Source organism: Panthera onca, chromosome B3 (genome assembly GCF_046562875.1).
Source record: "Panthera onca isolate mPanOnc1 chromosome B3, mPanOnc1 haplotype 2, whole genome shotgun sequence".
Lineage (NCBI taxonomy): Eukaryota > Metazoa > Chordata > Mammalia > Carnivora > Felidae > Panthera > Panthera onca.
This window is the reverse complement of record NC_138344.1, coordinates 100,952,430-100,975,567: the sequence shown is the minus strand read 5'-3', so window position 1 is coordinate 100,975,567 and position 23,138 is coordinate 100,952,430. Positions and strand designations below refer to the sequence as shown.

Genomic DNA, 23,138 nt, shown 5'->3' with positions numbered 1-23,138 from the left:
AATTCATGGCTGTACTTATTTCTATTGGTGCTCACATTTGTATGTCCTTACTTATGTCAAATACTAGGCAAATGTAGTTTTATGCAGTTTACCCACATCCAGTCAGATTACAGCCCCTCAGCCCCTACTATGTAGAAATTTTGAGCCACCACTGTGTGTATGTGACATACATCCACATACTTAGATATGCATAGATTATAGCACACACGCACAAAAACTGATAGCAGAAACTACCTCAAGGGAAGGAGACTGAGGGCTACAGAAGTTTGAAGTTGGAGACCTCAAATATTTGGTAATATTTGAGGGTTTTTTTTAAATTGGGTACATGTAATAATTTTTAATTGTCAGGTTTTTTTTAAAAGCTTATTTTTGTTTGTTTGTCTGAATCGTTATTGGCAAAGCCAGATTAATTTGGTTCTGCTACTGTGGAACACATTTTGTTTGCCTAATCGTTAAACTTCTAAGCTCCATTTGAAAGCTTTCCAGGCATCTTCATGATCTAAGTGGCATTGCTTGGCGATTGCTTGGTGACGTTAGCTTGAGTTTGTTTTTGAAGGCAGGTTTTAGATACCAGCAACTAGCAAATTCTGACCCCTGACCCTCAGTTTTCAGACTCAGAGTGTGGTTTCCAGTGCCAATATTAACAAAGTGTCATTGTCATCAGAAAGCAGTACTCTTTCTGCCCTAAACTTTATTCCAGAGAGTTTTGCAAGCTGGTAAATGGAAGACTGTGTGTGAGGTTGTCGGATCAAGAGCTCACTTCAGCTATTTTCTTAATCATTTGGCTGCATGTGTGCTAGGTGAGCAACAGTGGCTGATTTGGCTCATGATAGTGCTTTGGGTTCTAAATAATTACCAGGGTGCCTGCCATTGAGTCGCCCTGCCATTCACATTTTGGACAAGTTTTCAAAAATCTCTATAAAACCGCACACAGTACATTCTTAAGTTTCTCCTTCACTTAAAATAAACCTGTACGTTTAAAATACTCGATCTCACTCTGGTAGGAAGTCTCTGAACCCTGCAAAATTGTAGATGCTGGGGCTCAGCGTGGAGCACTTTGTTAACACATGGCCCGGAGAGAAGCTCTCTTGGCCCGCTCACAAGCAGCCTTGTGTCATTATTCCTCCATTAAGCTTGCATATGCAGACCACACTGAGCTCAGCCATAGTCATCCTTTGAAAAAAAGTAATAATAAAGTGGCCTTATTATAAACATGGGCAAGTTGGATTTTTTTGAGGGGCTTTTGCATTTTGGAGCCTTGTGGTTTTCTTCATCTGTCTGATAATCATTAACATGCACAACAGTTAACCTTCCAGCAATGTGAAACTTTATATCTGAGCTTTGCCGCATCTGTCTTGCAATGCAGACTGAGGTTTGCTGAGGCTGTTTTTATAATCACTGGTGGTAAAATCAGGAAGATGCAAAATGGGCGTGTACTGAAGCGCAGTTCATCCCACATTCTAGACCTTAAATTAGAGTGATGAGCACAAACACTGCAAACAGAGTTTTTTTTTTTTTCCCAACTAAATTGAAATTATATTTTAAATTACCTACAATTACCAGAAACCATCTCAAAGCTAGAAATTAACTTCTTAGGCACTGGTCCCAGCAGATCAGCTGTTAAATGGACCATCTTGTGTAGCTGACCTCCCACCCCGGTTTCACCCTCACACAGCCTCGCACGGACCAGGCAAGGTGGAGCCCCAGGGCGGAGCCCGATTTCTATGGTCACGTGACAGGCGTTGGCTGGCAGGGTGGCACAACCATATTTTTACAACTTCCCAAATTACAGTTTCGTGCAGGTTCGTGACATTTTGCTGAAAAACTGTGCTTGTTTTGTTTTTAAGAACAAGGGATCATTTTATTTTAGAGTTTAATTGAACTATTTTTATGCAGCAGGTTTTGTCATCTGGAATTTAGGGCCCCAAATTGGGTCTAGGAGGCAGAGACTATTCCCGGCTGGTCACTATATGTTCTTGGTTGTGGCTCTCACCTTCTGGTCTTCAGAATCGTCAGAGCTGTAAGGGATGAGAAGTGGTGAAAGTGCCAGGTGCCCCCAACACCAGGCACTTGCTTACTCACAGTTAGGTTCTTCCCCATCCTGCTCCCTAGTCTTTGTTGCCACCTCCCTTTCAGAGAGACTGGGGGCCCTTAGGGTCAGCCTTGCTTTTCGCTGCCTGGCTGGTACACAACTCCACACATGGTTGACTTGAATTCAACACAGTGGAGTGCTTTGAAATGTTGAAATTTGTGCTTTAGTATATTTGGGAATGGATTAACTAGTTTGAACCTTATGGCCTCTTATTTTCCAGGAACTCAAAATGAGCCTCCCTCCCTTGAATCCAGTCTCTTGTCTTGAATCCACCCCCCTAACTGTCCCCAAAGTGATTTTTCTGAAATCCAAAGCAATCACAATTTCTTTCTTAAAAACCCTTCAAACATTTCTGCATCGCCAACAGCCATGCTGATTCAATCTCTGCCAACTTCTCTGCTTCGCACTCCATACTTTTGCAGCACGAAATTACTTCTACTTCTCCCAGTGCACCACTCTTGTATTCATGTAAAACACCTCGCTTCATGCTGTGGATTCTTTCTGGCTTGCTCTCCCTATCGCCTCTCCACTTGGCTACATCACAAATGATGTTCAAGACTGTTTAGACCATGCTTGGAATGAATGCTTGTGTCCTCTCAAAATTCAAATGTTAAAATCCTAACCCCCAAGGGGATGGTATTAGGAAGTACCTAAATTAGGGAGGGATCCCCTTTGGGAGGGATCCCTTTTGGGAGGTGATCAGGTCATGAAGGAGGAGGCTTCATGAATGGGATTGGTGCCCTTATAAAAGAGGCCCCAGAGAGATCCCTTGTCCCTTTTGCCATGTGGGGCACAGTGAGAAGACAGCCATCCGTGAAGAAGTGGACTCTTACCAGACACAAAGTTGACTCTTACCAAACACCAAATCTGCTAGCACCACGATCTTGGACTTCTCAGTCTCCGGACTGAGAGAAATAAATTTCTGTTGTTTATAAGCCCCCGGTTTGTGGTATTTTCTTGTAGCAGCCCAAAGTGACTAAGACAGACCACATTCTCTGGAAAACCTCTCTAGAAACCCATACTTTATGGTAGATACTCCTTTTTAATTTATTCATTTAATGAACATTTGACTGCCTGTTATATACTCAATGATATTAATTAATGGGGTTCATTTGGCTCCCATGAATCTCTCCACCCATCTCTAGGTGTAGGGGAAGAGAAGAGAGTGTTCAGGGAGTGAGAGATTGGTTTCCTAGTGTCCAGGAGGGTGTGCTCACATGGGTGACCTTTAGGGCCTGTTTAGGAGGATCTTTTTGAGAGCTGGAGAAGGGTGAAGTAGAACAAATGACCACAGCCATTTCTCTCAACCACGAACTCTGTAAAATTGAAATACACAACTAAGGCCTAGAGTAAAAAATGGTTTTGTACGCTCTTTTGGACTTCATGTGTGTATTAGACTAACAGTAAGTTTGGTTATAATGCATGATACCACCCTACCATTAACAATGGGATACTCGTGTTACATTAAAATAAGTATTACCGGGGCGCCTGGGTGGCTCAGTTGGTTGAGCATCCGACTTCGGCTCAGGTCGCGATCTCGCGGTCCGTGAGTTTGAGCCCCGCGACGGGCTCTGTGCTGACTGCTCAGAGCCTGGAGCCTGTTTCGGATTCTGTGTCTCCCTCTCTCTCTGACCCTCCCCTGTTCATGCTCTGTCTCTCTCTGTCTCAAAAATAAATAAACGTTAAAAAAAAATTAAAAAAAAATTAAAAAAATAAGTATTATCATTAGGAGATAAACTATAAAGAGAACTCATTTTGATTATCAGTGCCCTATGAGTCATTTTAGTGATTTGATTAAGCAATGGTCTTTAACCCAACTTCTGGGAGATTTCTAAAAGATATATGGATAGGTGTAGAATTAAAAGGCAAAAAATGGGGGCACCTTGGTAGCTCAGTCGGTTAGGCATCTGACTCCTGATTTCAGTTCGGGTCATGATCTCATGGTTCATGGGATTGAGCCCCATTGTTGGGCTCTGGACTGACAGGGTGGAGCCTATGTGGGATTTTCTGTCTCCTTCTCTCTCTGCCCTTCCTTCATTCACGTGCATGTGCTCTCTCTCTCTCTCTCTCTCTTTCTCTCAAAATAAATAAACATTAGAAGAAGAAGAAGAAGAAGAAGAAGAAGAAGAAGAAGAAGAAGAAGACGACGACGACAGAAGGCAGTGGGCAGAAGAAGTGGGGCCAGTGACATCTGTCCTTTATATCAGGAAAGCAAAGATTTGTCAGAAACCCCTGTAGAATTCTGCTTATCCCTCATTGGAACTCAAACTGTTTCACAAAGCCAGCCCTAGCTGCAGCAGAGCAGGAAGGCAAATATTAGACTTTTCTAGCCTTTATAATGGAGGATGCCAAAGGAGGTGGGTTTTGAGAATGGGAGTTAGGCTAGCTGACCAATGGTGTCTGCCACATGTATGTCCTCTGATTCTCTTAGAAGTCATCAGCTTTCACTACCACTCATTGATGCTGTGCTCTTTGGGACTCTTTTAAGGCAGAACCTGGCAAAAATATGAAGTTTTGCATCATTTATAAATTTCTCCAAGTATCACAGCAGTGGGCCTGTGTTGTCTCTGACAGGCTGTCTGTGCCTGGGGAAGAAGTATTTGCCTATGGTGTCAGAGAAAGCTTTTGAATCCAGTTGTTTGGATAGATTTGAAAAAAAGTGCAAACAAAAATGTCTATCCTTGGTTTAACTTTTCGCTCTTGTTTATTCATGGGTGCTTCTAAGAGCTTTTGCAAGTAAACCTTCCAAATCTTAAACTAAGTGTGGTAGGCAAACTATCTCAGAGTTTACAATTTACACCATGGATCAAGAAGAATAACAATCCATTAATTCTGATGAGGTAACCTGATTAAAGGGGGCATGTGGAATAAACAAGGGGGGGATTCTAGCAAGTTTGAAAACTGGAAGGCACACTGTCTTCTCTCTGTGCCGGTATATCCACAAACACCTCTCTAGTTCAGGGACACATGGCAGGATAGACTATGATACAGTTGGCCTGAAGGCAGTGCAGAGTAGTGACTAAGATGTGAGCTCTGGAGCCAGACTGTCTATCCTCACGTCCTACTTCTGCAGCTTACTAGCTGTGTGACCTAGGACAAGTTACTTAGGCTCTCTGTGCCTCCAAATGGGGCAATAATAGTAACTCAGCTAATATACATAAATATATGTAAAGCACCTCCCCCACAGTATACACAATAATTGAGAACTATTAGCTCTTCTTATTATATAGTGATATTATATATAATGATAATGCTCACCAAGGGAAGCAGACTCCTTACTTCTCCATCTTTCCCTTCCTGTTGGTGCCCATCTCTTTTGGACATTTCCTTGTTACAGAGGAAGCATTCATAACTACTTGCTGATGTTTAGGGGCTTCAGAGGTAGCGGAACTCAATCACTCTGTGTACACTGTGTCATGCGGTATGTGCTATTATCACACTTTCACAGAAAGAAAAGGGAATTGAGCAGAGAGGTAAAGGAACTTGTCCAAGCCACACAGTTCATAAACTTGTTGGAGTTAGAATTAGAACTCAGGTGTTTGGGACTCTTTACGTCCTGTCCTTATTCCCATTGCGGCATTATTGAACTGAGTACAAGGCTCAAGTTAGCTTTTTATGTGCGTGTCTTTCTCTCTGCATATAATTTTCTCATGCTCTGAGAGAGAGATTTGAGTCATGGACATCTTTTAGGACATCTGCACAACTCGCAATTAACCCTCTTTTTCTGAAAACTGTACCAGTGTCCTGATAAAGGAGGGCCCCAAAGGCTCTATAAAGGTAATGCTTATAAAGTGTAGTTAGCACCCGATAAACTTTAGCTGCTAGTATACTGTTACATGAACCCACCTTCTCTGGCCAAGGTTGAATGGGCCAGTTGGATTCTCTCAAAAATTTGAAAATCAGATTCTGAGATAGCCCGGGTAGACCCAGCATGTTATTGAAATGGAGCTGATGGAAGTTCAAGAGCAGTGAAATATCCATCTGCCCACAAGGGTTGGCAAAGGCATGGAGTGTTGCCCTGCAGAGAGAACAGAGGAGATAAAAAAGGCTAAGTGGAGGGAGAAGTATGAGGTAGAGGCAAGTACTGACTGAGAAACATGGGGCTTCTTCAGTCATGTGTCTAGTCCCTTTCACAATCCCTGCCTTCCGTGTTTGTGAGCAACCCTGTATCCTAATACTAATGTGCCCACATCTTGTTTTGTTCGTGTATTAAGCTAGCTTAAATTGTTCTTTTGTCACTGGCGATTAAAACAACCTCAGTGAAGACAGTTTGATTGGGATGGACATTGTAGTTATTGACTGAAATAATCGTTTTAGATTATCTGGGTACTGTATTTAGTCGCATAGGTTAGGAATTCGCCTATTCAATGCCATAAATGTAATTCAGGTACCCTAACACAAACTTGAGAAAGTTCCCACTTTTCCTGGCCAATTGCTAAATCTCCTCAAAGTTAAGAATACACAACATTGTTTCTCATCACAAAATGTTGTGTGTGTATGAGTGTGGGTCTAAAATACCTGCGGTTATACTTTATTCTTGTGGAAATCTCTATTCAAGAAAGTTCTCGGGGTGCCTGGGGGGCTCAGTCAATAAAGCATCTGACTTTGGCTCAGGTCATGATCTCACAATTCATGGGTTCAAGCCCCGCACTGGGCTCCGGGCTTACAGTTCGGAGCCCGGAGCCTGCTCTGGATTCTGTGTCTCCTTCTCTCTTTCTGCCCCTCCCCCACTCACATTCTGTCTTGCTCCGTCTCTCAAAAATAAATAAATGTTAAAAAAAAAAAAGCTACTTAAAATTTTTTTTAACATTTATTTATTTTTGAGAGAGTGAGACAGAGCAAGACAGAGCATGAGTGAGGGAGGGGCAGAGAGAGAGGGAGACATGGAATCTGAAGCAGGCTCCAGGCTCCAAGCTGTCAGCACAGAGCCTGACGTGGAGCTCGAGCTCATGGACTGCGAGATCATGACCTGAGCCGAAGTCGGTCGTTCAACCAACGGAGCCACCCAGGCGCCCCTGCTCCCCCACAAAAAAAGCTTCTTTTTTTTTTTTTTTTAAAGAAAGTTCTAAATGCTTTGTTTCTCTGGATGTGCTCAGCCTTGCCTAAGCCATCTCTGAGCAGTCAGAATCACACTATGGCTCCCAGGCCAGAGAAAAGTCCAGACAGAAAAGCTTTATCTTGCAGCCACTGAATTGCATCTCTGGGTGGCTTCCATGGCCAGAAATGCTAATGCAGGAGACTTCATCCAAAGTCTCACAGGCCCCTAGCATTCAATACCAGTTATAGGATATAAAGAGATCCAAATGGATATGATTCCTAGAATTTAGTCTTTCTACATATGATTTCTTATTCTAAGAGGTATCTTAAGATATAAAACAATTCTAAAAACAAATAACAGGGTTTTTTTAGGTGACAGCCTTCAAGCACAGTGGTTCTTGATCAGGATTATGTTTCAAGGTGACCTGGGAAGCTTTCTTTGAAATATACTTGACATCTGAGAATAGGGAAGACAGATATTGCTGTACAGTGTAGGTGGGTCTGTAAGTTGGTGTAATTTTTTGGAGGGCAATTCAATAGTGTTCATCAAAAATTTTAAATGTATATATATATATACTAATGTGACTTAAGTAGGAATATATTCCATAGCTGTACTTGCACAGCGCCCAGATAAATATTTAAAAGAATGTAGGCTGAGCATTATTAGTAAACGGGAAAAATGTTGGAATATTATGAAGTCACTAAAAGGAGGTAGATTTTATGAAAATACAGGTAGATCCTTTGGGAAAGAGGCCCAAATAATTAAGGAAATAAAGCAAATTGTAGAACAGGATATACATAATAGTATAATTCCATCATTTACCATAATAAAAGGAGGTATACACACACACACACACACACACACACACACGCACGCACGCACACACACACACACATACACTTTGGGTTTGTGCCTCCTTTGTGATATATATATACTTATATGTATAGGAAGCTTCTGAAAGAATATATAAACTGTCCACAGGGTTAACTTCAGGGGAGTAAGAAAAGCATGTTGTCTCAAAAAGAACTTTTTTTTTTTACATTTATTTATTTTTGAGAGACAGAGCATGGGTGGGAGAGGGGCAGAGAGAGAGAAGGAGACACAGAATTTGAAGCAGGCTCCAGGTTCTCAGCTGTCAGCACAGAGCCTGACGCAGGTTTGAACCTATGAACCATGAGATTGTGACCTGAGACGAAATCAGATACTCAACTGACTGAGCCACCCAGGTGCTCCTCCACGAGAACTTTTAAAAGTATTTTATGCCATTTTTGTTACCTGCAAATAGAATAGTCTCAGTGATGACAATTTGGCTGGCAGGGACATTGTAGTTTCTGATAGAAATAAGTGTTTTAGATTATCACGCTCATTGTAAAATACAAAACTGATTCAGGCATGTTATAAAAAAGCATTTCAAACAATGCTTTGTAAGACATTTATGTGAGACAAAGGAAAATTTCCTTTTCCCCCCTTCCCCACCTAAATCCTTCCTTGGGAAGGGACTTTCTACTTTTCATGTTGTACCTCTCTGTCCTGTTTTGTTTGTTTTTACTATAAGCATGTATAACTTTAATAGATAATAGTTCTGTTTCACTATTCTAGGATCTTACCAAGCTGTATTGGATCAGAAAGTTTGGGGTTAGAGGCCAGTCATATATATTTAAAAATAACTACCTAGAGGTGCCTGGGTGGCTCAGTCAGTTGAGTGACTGACTTTGGCTCAGGTCACGATCTCATGGTTCGTGAGTTCGAGCCCCGCTTCGGTCTCTGTGCTGACAGCTCAGAACCTGGAGCCTGCTTCAGATCCTGTGTCTCCTTCTCTCTCTCTGCCCGTCCCTTCCTCATGCTCTGTCTCTCTTTCTCAAAAATAAAAATAAACATAAAAAAAATTTAAAAATAACTACCTAGGTGATTCTGATGTACATTCTTTGTTAAGAACCATTGCTAGCTAGGATCATTCTTTGTGTCCTAAAGGTTTGCATAACTTCAAATAAAATGTCAAAATTTCCAACATGGGAGGGGTTCCCATCTCTAAGGATCTCAGTAGCATTATAAGCATGAACAAATGGGAATTTTCAAAAGAAGGGCCTATCCTTGTGATATTCTAAAGAGCTGGTGGTTGAATTGACCATACTTGGTAGGAAATGAATCATGATTTCACACTAGGAAGGTATAGCAAGTGTGAGGTTTGCGTACCTCTGTTGGCTCAGTGGCACAGTGTCCACCGCAGACATTGCTGATCAGTCTTCACACTCGTCGGTAGGGAGACTTCACATAGCTCAGAATCATTTTTATCAGAACTCATCATCCAAGGTAACTACCTTCTACCCTTGGTTTGCAATGTCCAATGAAATCTATTTTAGTGACCTTCCATCTGTGATCTTTCTAGCATGATTTCCCCACTTGTTTAGAATACAAAACCCATCTTTCCTATGAGCAGCCCATTCCATGTGTGTTTCATAGGCCTGGGTACACTCCCTTCTTCAGCTACAGAAGTGGAAACATCACCTACACTGTACCCAAAAATCAGGGAACCCATCCCATAGGCCACACTGATTGGTACAGAGATGAATATGTGATCAAGTCAGATCAACAGATTATTCATTTCTGGCATTTTCTCCTGGGGTTATTTGGGAAACAAAACAAAACATGTTTCTCTCTCTTGGTTATTAAGCTTATATAGATTTAGAGTCTTCAGCTTTCAGTTGCCATCTTGTTGGTGATCTGGAAAGAACCTGTTGTAGAACACCCTGTCAAAGAAGGGGGTGAAACAGAGTCTTGATATTGCCATTTATGAGCCTTAATCCAAGTGTGCCTGATGCCAGATGAATCTTCCAAACCTTCTATTTACGAGAGTTAATAAATTCCCTTAATTTGCCTGCATTTGTTTGAGTTAGGCTAATGCCACCTGCAGTAAAGAATCTACATTAATATGCCTATTCCATTTCCTTATCCCTTGGGGTGAAAATCTGTGCTTGAGCTTTTTCAAATTCTCTATCCTTTCTATCTGTGAGCCTTTCTTCCCATTTCTAGAGTTGGATCCTATATTTGAGAATGAGACACTTACGAGCCAGAAGGGGTAAAAGAGTGATGGTTTGTTGTCATTGTCATTATTAATGTGAAAGCAAGAAATTCTGATTGTAAATCAATTCTATTAGAATTAGAATCAGGGATGAATTAGAATCTTGATAGGCAATGAGAAGAACTGTTGGCCAGCTCTTTCACAGAACCATAGAGTCTTAAAGGAGGAAGAGACCTAAGAATTCAATATTCTCATTTTATAAAAGAGGAAACTAAGACCCAGAAGGTTAATCCATTTGTCCAAGGTCATAGAGTGTAGCCTGTAATCCAGGTCTCCCTGGCTTTATCTGGTGTTCTTTCACCATTCTGCTGCCTTTTTTCTGGGTCTGAAATAGTCAAACTGGGTCATAAAACAATTAGATGTAATGTTCAAAATTGATTAGCATTATCACCAATCAATCAATGAAGAGTTTCATTAAAATTCAGCATCTACAACTGCATTACAAAGCAGCAGAAGAAAATAAATAGACCACATGAAACATGACCTCATACTTGATTAAACTGAAGTTTTTTTCATCTGTGATTCAAAGTCCAGATTTTTCCAGTCTTCCAAGCTTGTCCTTACTCTTTTCAATGTTGAGGAAGATTTTTGAAAGTTTTCTCCCAACCCTGCCATACTACATACATAGAGCTAGAATAGTGATTTCCTCTTTGTGTGTGTGTGTGTGTGTGTGTGTGTGTGTGTGTGTGTGTGTGTGTGGTTTCCTCTTAAATTGAAACTCTTGTAGAAAGGACTACATCAATAAACTATTTGTAGGGTATTTTCAAGTAAATACTAGATTATTGGCAGTTCACAAAAAGTCCGTATTTATATCTTGAGATTTTTTTGTTAACTCCTTACATTCCTCAGAGAGATATGTGACTTATAAAGCAATGAATCATTTCATTCCAAATACATAGAATCATGGAATTTAGGGTGAGAGGGTTATTTAGAAACTGTTTAGTTCAACATTTATTGATGAGGAACCCAAGACCCAGGGAGATTAATTGACTGTATGCAGTCATGGGCAAGGAGCTATTATGAATCCTTCCATAATGTCGTCTGAAATTAACTTTTTCTTATAAATCTGAATTTTCATGAAAATTTTGAAGCTTGATGACAAGTAAGCAAATGTATCAAAATATAATTTTTATATATTAATATTAACTTAAATACCTAAAGAACATGAAAATACTATTTATTTGAGTGCTTGGTAAGCTAACATATTTTCTTATTTTTCTACTTCACTTCCCAACCACACTCCAAAAAGCAACAATAATTATTCCAAAAAAGCACTTTTTTCCCCTTATTTAACATTTTACAGTCTGATGTTAGGGGAATACAGTCAACATATATTCTCACAAAATATTTTGCGTAACATGCGGTTAACCTTAAAAGGTTGTGTATGTATACTAAATCATTTGGTCTGTGGTCTAATAGTCCCCCATATTGATATATGCCTAATTCCAGAACAGTCTGAACACCTCTTCAGGATCGTTGAAGGCCTGAAGGCCTCTTCAGGTCTGATTGATGAGATTAAGCGTGTCAAATACACGAACAGCTTGCAGCAAAGGTGACCTCCAGATGCAGCAAGGACACTGGGTCACCAAGCCTCAGAAGCAAAGACTGAAAAAAGACCTCTCCCTGCTCTGCCTCTCAAGGAAAGGCAGCTCTTGAATGGGAGAAAAACAATTAGAAAATGCAGTATCTTAATCCAAGGAAAGCCAAATAGAGGAAACAGATGTCTCTTACCGAATTCTGTATTTTCTGTTCTTCCAGGTGAAAAAGAAAGCCTTGTGGGGACTTGCAAGCCTTTTGTGTCCTAAGTTATTGTCTTCCAAACTGCAGAGGTGAGTTTTAGACACAGTGGTCAAAAGAGTCGCCCCAGAAGCTTCTAACTGCTGCAAACCTCGGCCTAGAGTTCTTTTTTTTTTTTCTTTTAAGAAGTTGCTTTTTTATTTTTAAAGAAATTTGTTTATTTAAAAAAAATTTTTTTTAACATTTATTCATCTTTGAGAGACAGAGACAGAGCATGAGTGAGGGAGGAGCAGAGAGAGAGGAAGACACAGAATCTGAAGTAGGCTCCAGGCTCTGAGCTGTCAGCACAGAGCCCGATGCAGGACCTGAACTCACTGACTGAGAGATCATGACCTGAGCTGAAGTCGGACGCTTAACCGACTGAGCCACCCAGGTGCCCCTATTTTTAAAGAAATTTAAATAAGAAGTTAGAAAATTTACAAAACCAGGAAATTTTTTCTTTGAATGGTGTCAAAGAACTCATCATAATATTTACTCTGCTTGGAATTTTGCTAACTAGTCAGGCTACAGAAATGAAATTCCACTTTTTAACATTTATTTTAAAGGGTAAATATCATAAGAGCATAATAAGAAAAGTAGTCACCGTAGTATTTATTACAATAGCAAAACACTGGCAACAATCTGAGCAACCATCACTATGGGATTAAAAGGAATCTTAACCAAAATTAAGTAGAAAAATTAAACTACTAAAGATAAGAATGGAAACCAATGATATAGTTCTGTTGTATCCACACAGAAAAAGTTACACTAAAAAAAAAGCATTCTATGAAAATTTGTCCAATTTTCTTCTAATTTTCAATTGGATGAAATGGTATAGGTAAGAAACTCCAAAATATGTGCTTTCAGAAAGCAGTTTTCCTGGGGGAAGGAGTTAATCATGAAATGCTTTATTTCTTTCTTGTTTAAACTCCTTCTGGGTAAAGAAATTCTATGCTGTAACAAGACCAGCTGGTGCTCCCATATGAGAGATTGTTTCTCTACTATTTGTAAGACTGACCAATCTAAATCATTAAATCAGGGAGTGTCCCAGCTGTACATAATCATTCTGTATGGATGGGGCTCTGGTGGACTGAAATATCTGGAGTATCTACTAGGACACCTAGCTGGTGATTGTATTTTACGGGATACTTCATTCAAGACATTGAAAGCAACAGTCATTGGTTTAGAAACAAAAGAACCAATACATAGGTTTACTTAGAGGTATCTTAGGCCATATGTCAGTTGTTAAAATACACATAATCCCGATGAGGCTTTCTAAAATCATTGGTAGTCCACAAATAACAATTAATAAACTAGTCAAATCTTGACTACCTGGAGAGGTGAAGTCTCACTTTAGATTCTGATCCCTTTGGCTTATTTTCTTTCTATCCCCAGCATTTGCTGTTTGTTTCTTAAGACTTTATCCTTGGTTCTCATCTTTTGGCTACAGGATTTCTCACATTCTTTCTGTGCTTTCTCAAGATCCAACTGTAACAGAGAAAGGACTTTGCACTCTCATCTGTAGAAAAGTTAAATGCTGCTGCCCCATCATTTCACTACTAGAGTAGAGATTTCACTACTCTCTTTTGACCTCTGTAATTTGTGCATCACTTTATTCTGCTTGAATGTGGCTACTCTTCATTCATTTGTTTATTCATCAAATATTTATGGAGTGCCTACTTTGTACCACACCCTATTGTACTACAAATAGTAAGATTAGGCTTGTACTCTTGGGACCTAAAACAAGTGTCATAAGTTATAGAGCTTAGAAAATTATTTCAGGATATATTTTCTAAAAACAACAGAATTAAATTATAAATCAATAGCAAAAAACTGTCTAAAAAATTCTCAAGTTCTTGGATTAGACAATATACTTCTAAATAATTTATGAATCAAAACAAATAAATCACAGTGGAAATTAGAAGATGTTTTAAACTGAATGGTAATGAAGATATTTCAAATTAAAAGGAAACAGTTAAAGCAGTGCACAGAGGGAAATTTATACTTTTAAGTGTTTATATTAGAAAAGGTTTAAAGTCAAGAATCCACACTTCCACCCTAAGATAACAGAAAAAAGAAGAGGAATCTTAACCAAAATTAAGTAGAAAAATGAAATCAGTGATATAGAAAATGGACAGACAATAGAAGAAGTAACAAAGTAAAAAATTTGTTCTTTGAAAAGATTAGTAAGATTGATAAAATATGGTTAGGGCAATGGGGAAAAAGAAAGAAAACACAAGCCCCTGTTGTGTGAGTGAAAGAGAGTTCATCATTACACATCCTAGAAGTATTAAAAGAATAGTAGGGGCACCTGAGTGGCTCAGTTGCCTAAGCTTCCAACTCTTGATTTTGGCACAGGTCATGATCTCATGGTCGTGAGAGGGAGCCCAGAGTCGGCTCTGTGCTGGGTGTGGAGCCTGCTTCAGATTCTCTATTTTCCTCTCCCTCTGTCCCTCCCCTGCTCATGTTCTCTTCTCTCTCCCCGCCCCCCCAAAAAGAGAGAGAGAGAGAGATAAAAGGATAGTAAAGGACTATTATGAACAGTTTTTTGCAAATAACTTCAAGAACATGAATGAACAGTAAATCAAAAGTAATACTCACTCTTGGAGATATTGCAAAGATTATTTGACTTCATTACAAACTTGAAAGATGCAGGAGTGGTGACTTCTTCTATCCCATGACCTGTGAAGACAACAAATCTTTTTGGAGAATGTTATTGGATTCTTGAAAACTTAATTAGGAAGTCCAGTCAGTTGCTGTCCTAGATGTGGGCTCTATCTAGTTTGCTATCAACTGCCTATCATGAATTGGGTGTTATCTATCAAGCCATAAGATTAAGTGTGCCTAGCAGCACTTCTTCAGTAGGGTAAGTGGGAGCTGTGAGACTGAGCTCTAGCAGGTCTAAAGGTAACAGTAAGCTGTGTGAGCATATGGTGCCCATTCTGAGTGTTCCAACCCTTGATGCATAACCATATCTCCTTCAACCCACTGATGTAGCCTTATGGGTAGGAAGAGCACCCTAAGGCCATTTAAATAAGGAAACAAAACATGAAACCTGATTTATGGATGATGATTCTGCACTATATGCAGACTTCTGTACTTATTAATCTCAATTGTGTATGAAGATAATGATGAATTGACAATGATGACAACTGACAAGGATGAAGAGAAATTCTCCCTATGGGCAGAATTGTAAGTGGTACATCTTTTTGTTCACATTTCCTGGAAACAGAGATGTCCTGTGTTCTGAGTCTAAACTGATAGTCAGGGGCTAATGATTGTCTGTGTAGGCAGAGACTAGAAAAAAATAATATTGGAGGATTGACAATATGAAGGTCTAGGGGCAGGGTAAGTGGATGGAAACTTTTGACATACCAAGGGCAGGTGTTTGGAGTGGTCTACCCCAGGTGCAAGCAATTTTTAGAACATAAATCAACAAAAGATTTTTTGAGGGAGGAGTATTGTATCACTGACATTGTTTAGGATTGCCAGCACATGCTGCTAATAAAAAGAAGACTAATTTATAGTTGGCTTTATTATTATTTTTAAATTCTCTGCAAACAATGCACCCTTTTATCACCTGCACCTGGTGAGCCACTCCCATTGCCCTGACTTTGACCCAGAGTATGACAATATTTGTGAATAGTTATGAATGCTGACCAAGGACTAAGGACTTTCTCAATAATCAGATGGCCAAAGGATGGACCAGATGACCTGCTCCATGGATGTCAATCAGCAGCCACTTTCCTTGGTCGCTCCAGTGATTACTCAATGAGTTCATGGAAAGTATGGTGGTAGGGATGGAAGTTATATATGGGATCTGGCCCCTACCACTGAAGAGTACCCAGTGCACCAATAGCAGATGTCAACCCTGAGCCCTGCTATGTCACCATATCAGTATCACTAGCCAGCCACCTGGTGGCAGAATAATGATATTGGACTCCTATTATTGGTGGGGGCAGGAATGTATCATCATTGGAATAGATAGTCTTAAATGAAATAGTCTTGCTTAAAGCAGTCAACTTACAAAAGTGAGAAAGATATAAATGAATGAGTGAGTGAGTGAATGAATGAATGAAATTTAAGAACAGCATAATAGAGATGAAAGTAGAAATACTTTTAAACTATAAAAACCGCAAAAAGATTTCAGTAATAAAATCAGGAGGACACAAAATGAAAAGACTTATGAAATAGACAAAAACTTTTGCTATTCCATTTATAAGTTTAACAGAGAGAGAACACCAAATATATTTGACGTGAGAAAGGCAACAAAATGGCAGAAAGGAAAGAATGATTTGGAAATTCTATCTACACAAAAAATATATAAATGAACTTGAAATTTTGATGGGATGTATCATTTTCTAGGTAATTATAAAATTGACTGAAGGAGGTGGAGTATCTGAAATGGGCTAATAAAAGAATAAAATGGTTTTTAGTGAAAATCACAAAAGGTAGAAAAAGTGTGGAAGACAAAGATAAGAATAAAAAAACAAGGGCAACACATTGAAAGTAGCAACAAATATGGTATATATTACCCGACTATATCAATAATCACTTTAAATGTCAATGGTCTAAATACATCAATTAAGACAGAGACTGGGGCTCCTGGCTGGCTCAGTCAGTGGAGTGTGAGACTCTTGATCTCAGAGTTCAAGCTCTATGTTGGGTGTAGAGATTACCTAAAAATAACCTCTTGTAAAAAAAGACAGATTGTCAAAGTAGATTAAAAAAAAAAAACACGACCCAAGTATATGTTGTCTATAATAAACCCACTTTTTTTTTAATGTTTATTTATTTATTTGGGGAAGGAGGAAGAGGCAGAGAGAGAGGAGAGAGAGAATCCCAAGCAGGCTCCCCGCTACCAGCACAGAGCCCGACGTGGGGCTCTATCTCACAAACCATGAGATCATGACCTGAGCCGAAATCAAGGGTCAGACACTGAACCAACTGAACCACCCAGGCACCCCTACACCCACTTTAAATATAAAGACATGTGTCTATTAAAAATAAAGTAATGGAGAAAGATATAATCAGAAAATAGGAGTAACTATATTAATTTTGGACAGGGCAGACTTCAGAGCCAGGAAAATTATCAGGGATAAAGAGAAGCATTATATAATAATAAAGAGGTCAATACTCCAATAATACACAACCACCTTTAACGTGTATGTGCCTAAAAGTACAGCATCAAAATACATGAGGCAAAAATTGATAGAAATGCAAGGAGAAGTAGATGAATCCACTCTTATAGTTGGAAACTTTAACACTTTTCTATCAGAAGTGGACAGATCTAGAGAGCAGAAAATCAGTAAGGACAGAGTTGAACTCAACAGCACCATCAATCAACTGGATATAATTGACACCTATTTCATCCAATGACATCAGATTAAACATTCTTTTCGAGCTCATATGGAACATTCACCATAGAGACCACAGTTTGGGGCCAAAAATAACAACTTAACAAGTATGAAGAATAGAAATCATACGATGTCTACTTTTAGACTCTATGAAATTAAACTAGAAATCAATAATAGAAATATAGCTGAAAAATGTAAAATATTTGGAGATTAAACAGCACACTTCCAAGTAACACATGAGTCAAAGAGTAAATCCCAAGGAAAATATAAAAATATTTTTAACAAGGGTGCCTGGGTGGCTCAGTCAGTTAAGCGTCTGACTGTGGCTCAGGTCATGATCTCACAGCTTGTGAGTTCGAGCCTGGCATCAGGCTCTGTGCTGACAGCTCGGAGACTGGAGCCTGCTTCGGATTCTGTGTCTCCCTCTCTCTCTCTCTCTGCCCCTCCCCTGCTCTCTCTCTCTCTCTGTCTCTCTGTCTCAAAAAATAAACATTAAAAAAAATTAAAAATAATATTTTTAACAGAATTAAAATGAAAATACAACTTATCAAAATTTGTGGAAGATAGTGAAAACAGTGCTTACAGGGAAATTTATAGCATTGGATGCACATATTAGAAACCAGAAAGATCTACAATTAAAAATTTAAGTTTCCACGTTAGGCAACCAGAAAAAAAGAAGAGCAAATTAAATCCTAAGTAAGCAAAAGGGAAAAAAATCATAAAAATTTGAGCAGAAATCAATGAAATTAAAAAGAAGTCAGAGAAAATCAACAAAATCAAAAGCTGGTTCTTTGGAAAGACCAATAAAATAAATAAACCTCTAGTCAGTTAACTAAGAAGAAAAGGGAGAAAACATAAGTTACTAATATCAGAAATGAAAGACAGGACATCATTATAGATACCATGGACATTAAAAAGATAATAAAGGAATATGATGAACAACTCTATGCCCATAAACTTAATAACCTAGATGAAATGGACTCATTCCTTGAAAGACACAATCTGCTAAACTCACTCAAGAAGAAATATATAATCTGGATAATTCTGTATATATTAAAGAAATTGAATCGATAATTAATAACCTTCTGAAAGAGAAAGTACCCAGCCCAGCCTAGATGAGTTCACTGGTGAATTCTACCATTACAGATGAAATTATAACAATTCTCTGCAATTTCTTCCAAAAAATAGTAGCAAGAGGGAATATTTCCTAACTCATTCTATGAGGCTGGCATTGCCCTAATACCAAAACCAGATGAAGACATTACAAGAAAATTGCAGAGCAGTGTCTCTTCTGAACACAAATACAAAAATCCTCAACAAAATATTAGCATATCAAGTCCAAGAATGTGTAAAATTAAATATATACCACAATGAAGTGGGATTTCAGGTATGCAAGGTTGGTTCAACAATCAAAAATCAATTAATGTAATCTATCACATCAACAGACTAAAAAAAAATCATATAATCATATCAAGAGATGCAGAAGCATTTCACAAAATCCAACACCCACCCGTGATAAAAACTCTCAGCAAAGTAGGAATAGAGGGGAACTTGTTCAACTTAATGAGGAATGTCTACCAAAAAAACAAACAAAACAAAACAACAACAAAAAACTACAGCTGACATCATACTTAATGGTACAAAATTCAAAGCTTTCCCATTAAGATCAGGAAGAAGGCAAGGATGTGCCCTCCTTTCACTGCTTTTCAACATTGTACTGGAATTCCTAGCTGATGCAATAACATAAGGAAAGGAAATAAAAGGTATACAGATAGGGAAGGAAACTGTAAACTGTTTTTGTTTGCAGATGACATGATCTTCTATATAGAAAATTCAAAAGAACCTACCTAAAAACTCCTAGAACTAATAAGGGATTATAGAAGACTTGTAGGGTACAGGTGAATATATAAAAGTCAATCAATTTCCTATCTACTAACAATGAATAAGTGGAATTTGGAATTAAAAATGTATTATCATATTAGCCCCCCCAAAACAAAATACTCAGATATAAATCTTACCACATCTTACAAGATGTACTTGCACAAAACTTTTTTGAAGAAAACTACATAACTCTGAATAAAGAGATCAAAAAACTAAATAAATGGGGAGAAATTTCATATTCATGAATAAGAAGACTCAATATTGTCAGATGTCAGTTTTTCCTTATTTGATCTATGTAGATTAATGCAATCCCAACTGAAATCTCAGCACGTTATTTTGTGGATATCAACAAACTGATCTGAAAGTTTATGTGGAGAGAGAGGCAAAAAACTCAGAATAGCCAACCAAATATTAAAGAAGAACCAAGAGGACTAATATTACCTGACTTCAAAACTTAATATAAATCTATAGTAATCAAGACAGTGTGATATTGGTGAAAGAACTGAAAGATAGACCAATGGAACTGAAGAAAGAGACCAGAATAGGTCCACATAAATGTAGTCAGCTGATCTTTGACAAAGGAGTGAAGGCAATACAGTGGAGCAGAGAGTCTTTTCCACAGATAGTGCTGGATGTCCACAAGCAATAAAAAAGGAATGTAGACACAGACCTCATACCCTTCATGAGAGTCAACTCAAAATGGATTATGGACCTAAATGTAAAACACAAAACTGTAAAACTCCTAGAAGATAATCTTGGAGAAAATCTAGATAACTTCGGGTATGGCAAAGACCTTTTAGATAAAAGACCAAGGAAATCATCTGTGAAGAAATAATTAAAAAGTTGACTTTGCTGAAATTAAAAACCTATGCTCTGAGAAATACAGTGTCAACAGAATGAGAAGACAAGCCACACAGGCTAGGAGAAAATATTTGCTAAAGACACATCTGAAAAAGGATCATTATCCAAAATATATAAAGAACTCATAAAACTCAGCAATGAGAAAATAAGCAATTCGATTTAAAAAATGAGTCAAAGACCTAAACAGAGCACACCAAAGAAGACATACAGATGGCAAATCGGCATATGAAAAGATGTTTCACATCATGTGTCATTAGGGAATTGCAAATTGAGACAATAATGAGATACCACATACATAGTTAGAATGTCCAAAATCCAAAGCACAGTCAACACCAAATGCTGATGAGAATGTGGAGCAATGGGAACTCTCATTTATTGCTGATGGGGTTGCAAAATCATATAGCTACTTTGGAAGACAGTTTGTCAATTTCTTATAAAACTAAACATACTCTTAGCATATGAGCCAGCAGTTGTGCTCCTTGGTATTTACCCAAGTGAATTGAAAACTTATGTCCACATAAAAACCTGTACATGGATGTTTATAGCAGCTTTTTTCATAATTGCCAAAACTTGGAAGCAGCCAGGATGTCCTTCAGTGGGTGAATGGACAAACTGTGGCATTCCCAGACACTAGAATATTACTCAACACTAAAAAAGAAAGAAGCCAATCTGAAAAAGGCTATATACTGTATGATTCCAAGTGTATGATATTCTGGAAAAGACAAAATTAAAGAGACAACGAAAAGATCCATTGGTTGCTAGGGGCTGGTGGGGGAAGTGGAAAAGGATGAATAGATGGAGCACAGAGGATTTTGAGGGCAGTGAACATATTCTGTATCATCCCATAATGATAGATACATGTCATTATACATTTGTTCAAACCCATAGAATACACAACGTCAAGAGTGAACCCTAATGTAAACTATGGATTTTGAGTGGTGATAACATGTCAATGGAAGTTCATGAATTACAACAAATGTACCAATGTGGTATGGTATGTTGATAGTGGGGAAGGTTATGCATGTGTTAGGACAGGAGGTATATGGGAACTCTCTATACCTTCCACTCAACCTCTATACCTTCCAGTCAAAATAAAACTGCTCTAAAAACTAAAGTTTATTAGACGTGGTAAAAGAAACAAAAATAATATATGATAAAATTATAGACCAATTTCACTTACAAATACAAGTATAAAAATCTTTCTAAAAATTCTACCAAATAAAATCCAATAATATACCATGACAATTGGAATTTATCATAGTAAAGCCAGAAAGTTTTGCTGTTAGGAAATGTATTAATGTAATTCCCTGTTATCAGATTAAATGTAAGTAAAAAGAAACCTCATGATCTTTTCAAAAGAAGCTGAAAAAAATGTTAGACAACATTCAATACCCATCTATGATAAAAAAAAATCTTTAAGCTAAGGATAGGAAGAAATATCTTTGATAAAGTATGAGTATAACTGACAACAAAGCTTCATACTTAATGGTGAAATATTACCATGACAGAACAAAACGTAGTTACCATCTGCATTAATGTTTGCTGATATTTAAACAAGAAAACAGAATAAAAAGTATAAATACAGGGAAAGAAGCAACAAAACTAACATTATTTCCAGTGAAATAATCATCTAACTTAAAAGTTTAAGAAAATAGCATGAATTTTGTGATGTCCATGCATTACTAACTTTTTTGCACAGAAAAACCAACTGGTGTATTTAAAAATGAGTATTCAGTTTATTAGGGTAAGTAACTTTAAAATTTAGTTCTAACTTTTGAGTTCAATTTATAGATCATGTTTTTCTTTTTGTAAGCACCTTCACTTTTTAAAAAAATAACGATTGAGTAACTTAAGTTTTATAGATTAAATTCTTTAAAACATAGTTCTATTTACACCTTATACTCTCTTAAAGGAAATAAAATGCACTTATAACTTTGATAAATTTAATTTTCTCCGAAACCTGAAACATGCCTATCTTAATAAGCAAAACCTTCCTAAATATGTATACAACTTTTATGAATCTAATAAATTAAACCTGCAAGTGTAGCTTGCATAATAGCTAATGTTATATAGCATTCAATACTGTTGGTAGATTTTGTCAAATTCTCTTTCATATTTCAAAATAAATCTCTAAATTTAAAGTCCATTATTCAGGCACACATTTCAAATTGAAATCACAAGGCTAATCTGTCAGAAACCTAATGCCAGTTCAAAATCCAAATTTACCCAAATTATCCTAAATATAACACAAAAGTGTCAGTAATTTGAGTTTGATTATCTTTAGAATATATTAAATTCTAAACTTCCATGAGATTGGAAACACACTACCCCAAGGGGTCAGTTTTACCACTGCTAGCGAACTGGGTTTTATCATCTCACGTAAGCATAGGTTAAGAGAAAGGAAACTGGGATCTGTAGATTTAGCATGATTCTCCCCTCATTACCAATAGACACCTTTAGCTCCTTTAATTGTTGCTATGACAACACGGACTCTAAGCATAAACCCTTCAAATACGATTCATTTCTCTTGGGTTCAAGTTACAAAATACTCAATTCTTCCATCTGATTTAAGTCCACAACCTCCTATTGAGGTTGCTGATAACTCTGTTCACCTAAACTCTTTACTGCCTGATTGAATTCTATATTCTTTACATGCTCTTTCTCTCTGGTTGGATGTAAAATCTTACAGATATTTAAAGGACACATGAATATATTTCACACCTTTGGCTCCGAGGTCAAAATGTCAGTCATACTAACAAGAATTTCCAGAGAGGAGCAAAGAGAATTAGCTAAAGGAGTTTTTAATAAAATGGCTGGATATATGAGACATTTGTAGTATCTATACATCAGCAATTAGGAAATATAATAGCAAAAGGAACAAAAACTAAAAAACACCAGGAATAAATCTATCAAGAAATATGTAAAACCTACATAAATAATACTTTAAAACTTTATTCACAGACATGAAAGAAGACCTTAGAAAATGAAGATGGAAATTATGTTTCTGGATGAGAGAAAGTTTAACACTGTAAAACTGTCATATCGGTCACAAAT

General features: G+C 37.8%; 1 long non-coding RNA gene across 1 annotated transcript in view; it reads left to right on the top strand.

Annotated features, from left to right (window-relative positions):
- The window catches only part of LOC132669873 (uncharacterized), a 283,077-nt gene that overhangs the window by 248,143 nt on the left and 11,796 nt on the right, over positions 1 to 23,138 (top strand). Inside the window, exon 5 of the long non-coding RNA XR_009606247.3 lies at positions 11,968 to 12,038. This is a non-coding gene — a long non-coding RNA (uncharacterized LOC132669873). The remainder of the gene's footprint in view (positions 1 to 11,967; positions 12,039 to 23,138) is intronic.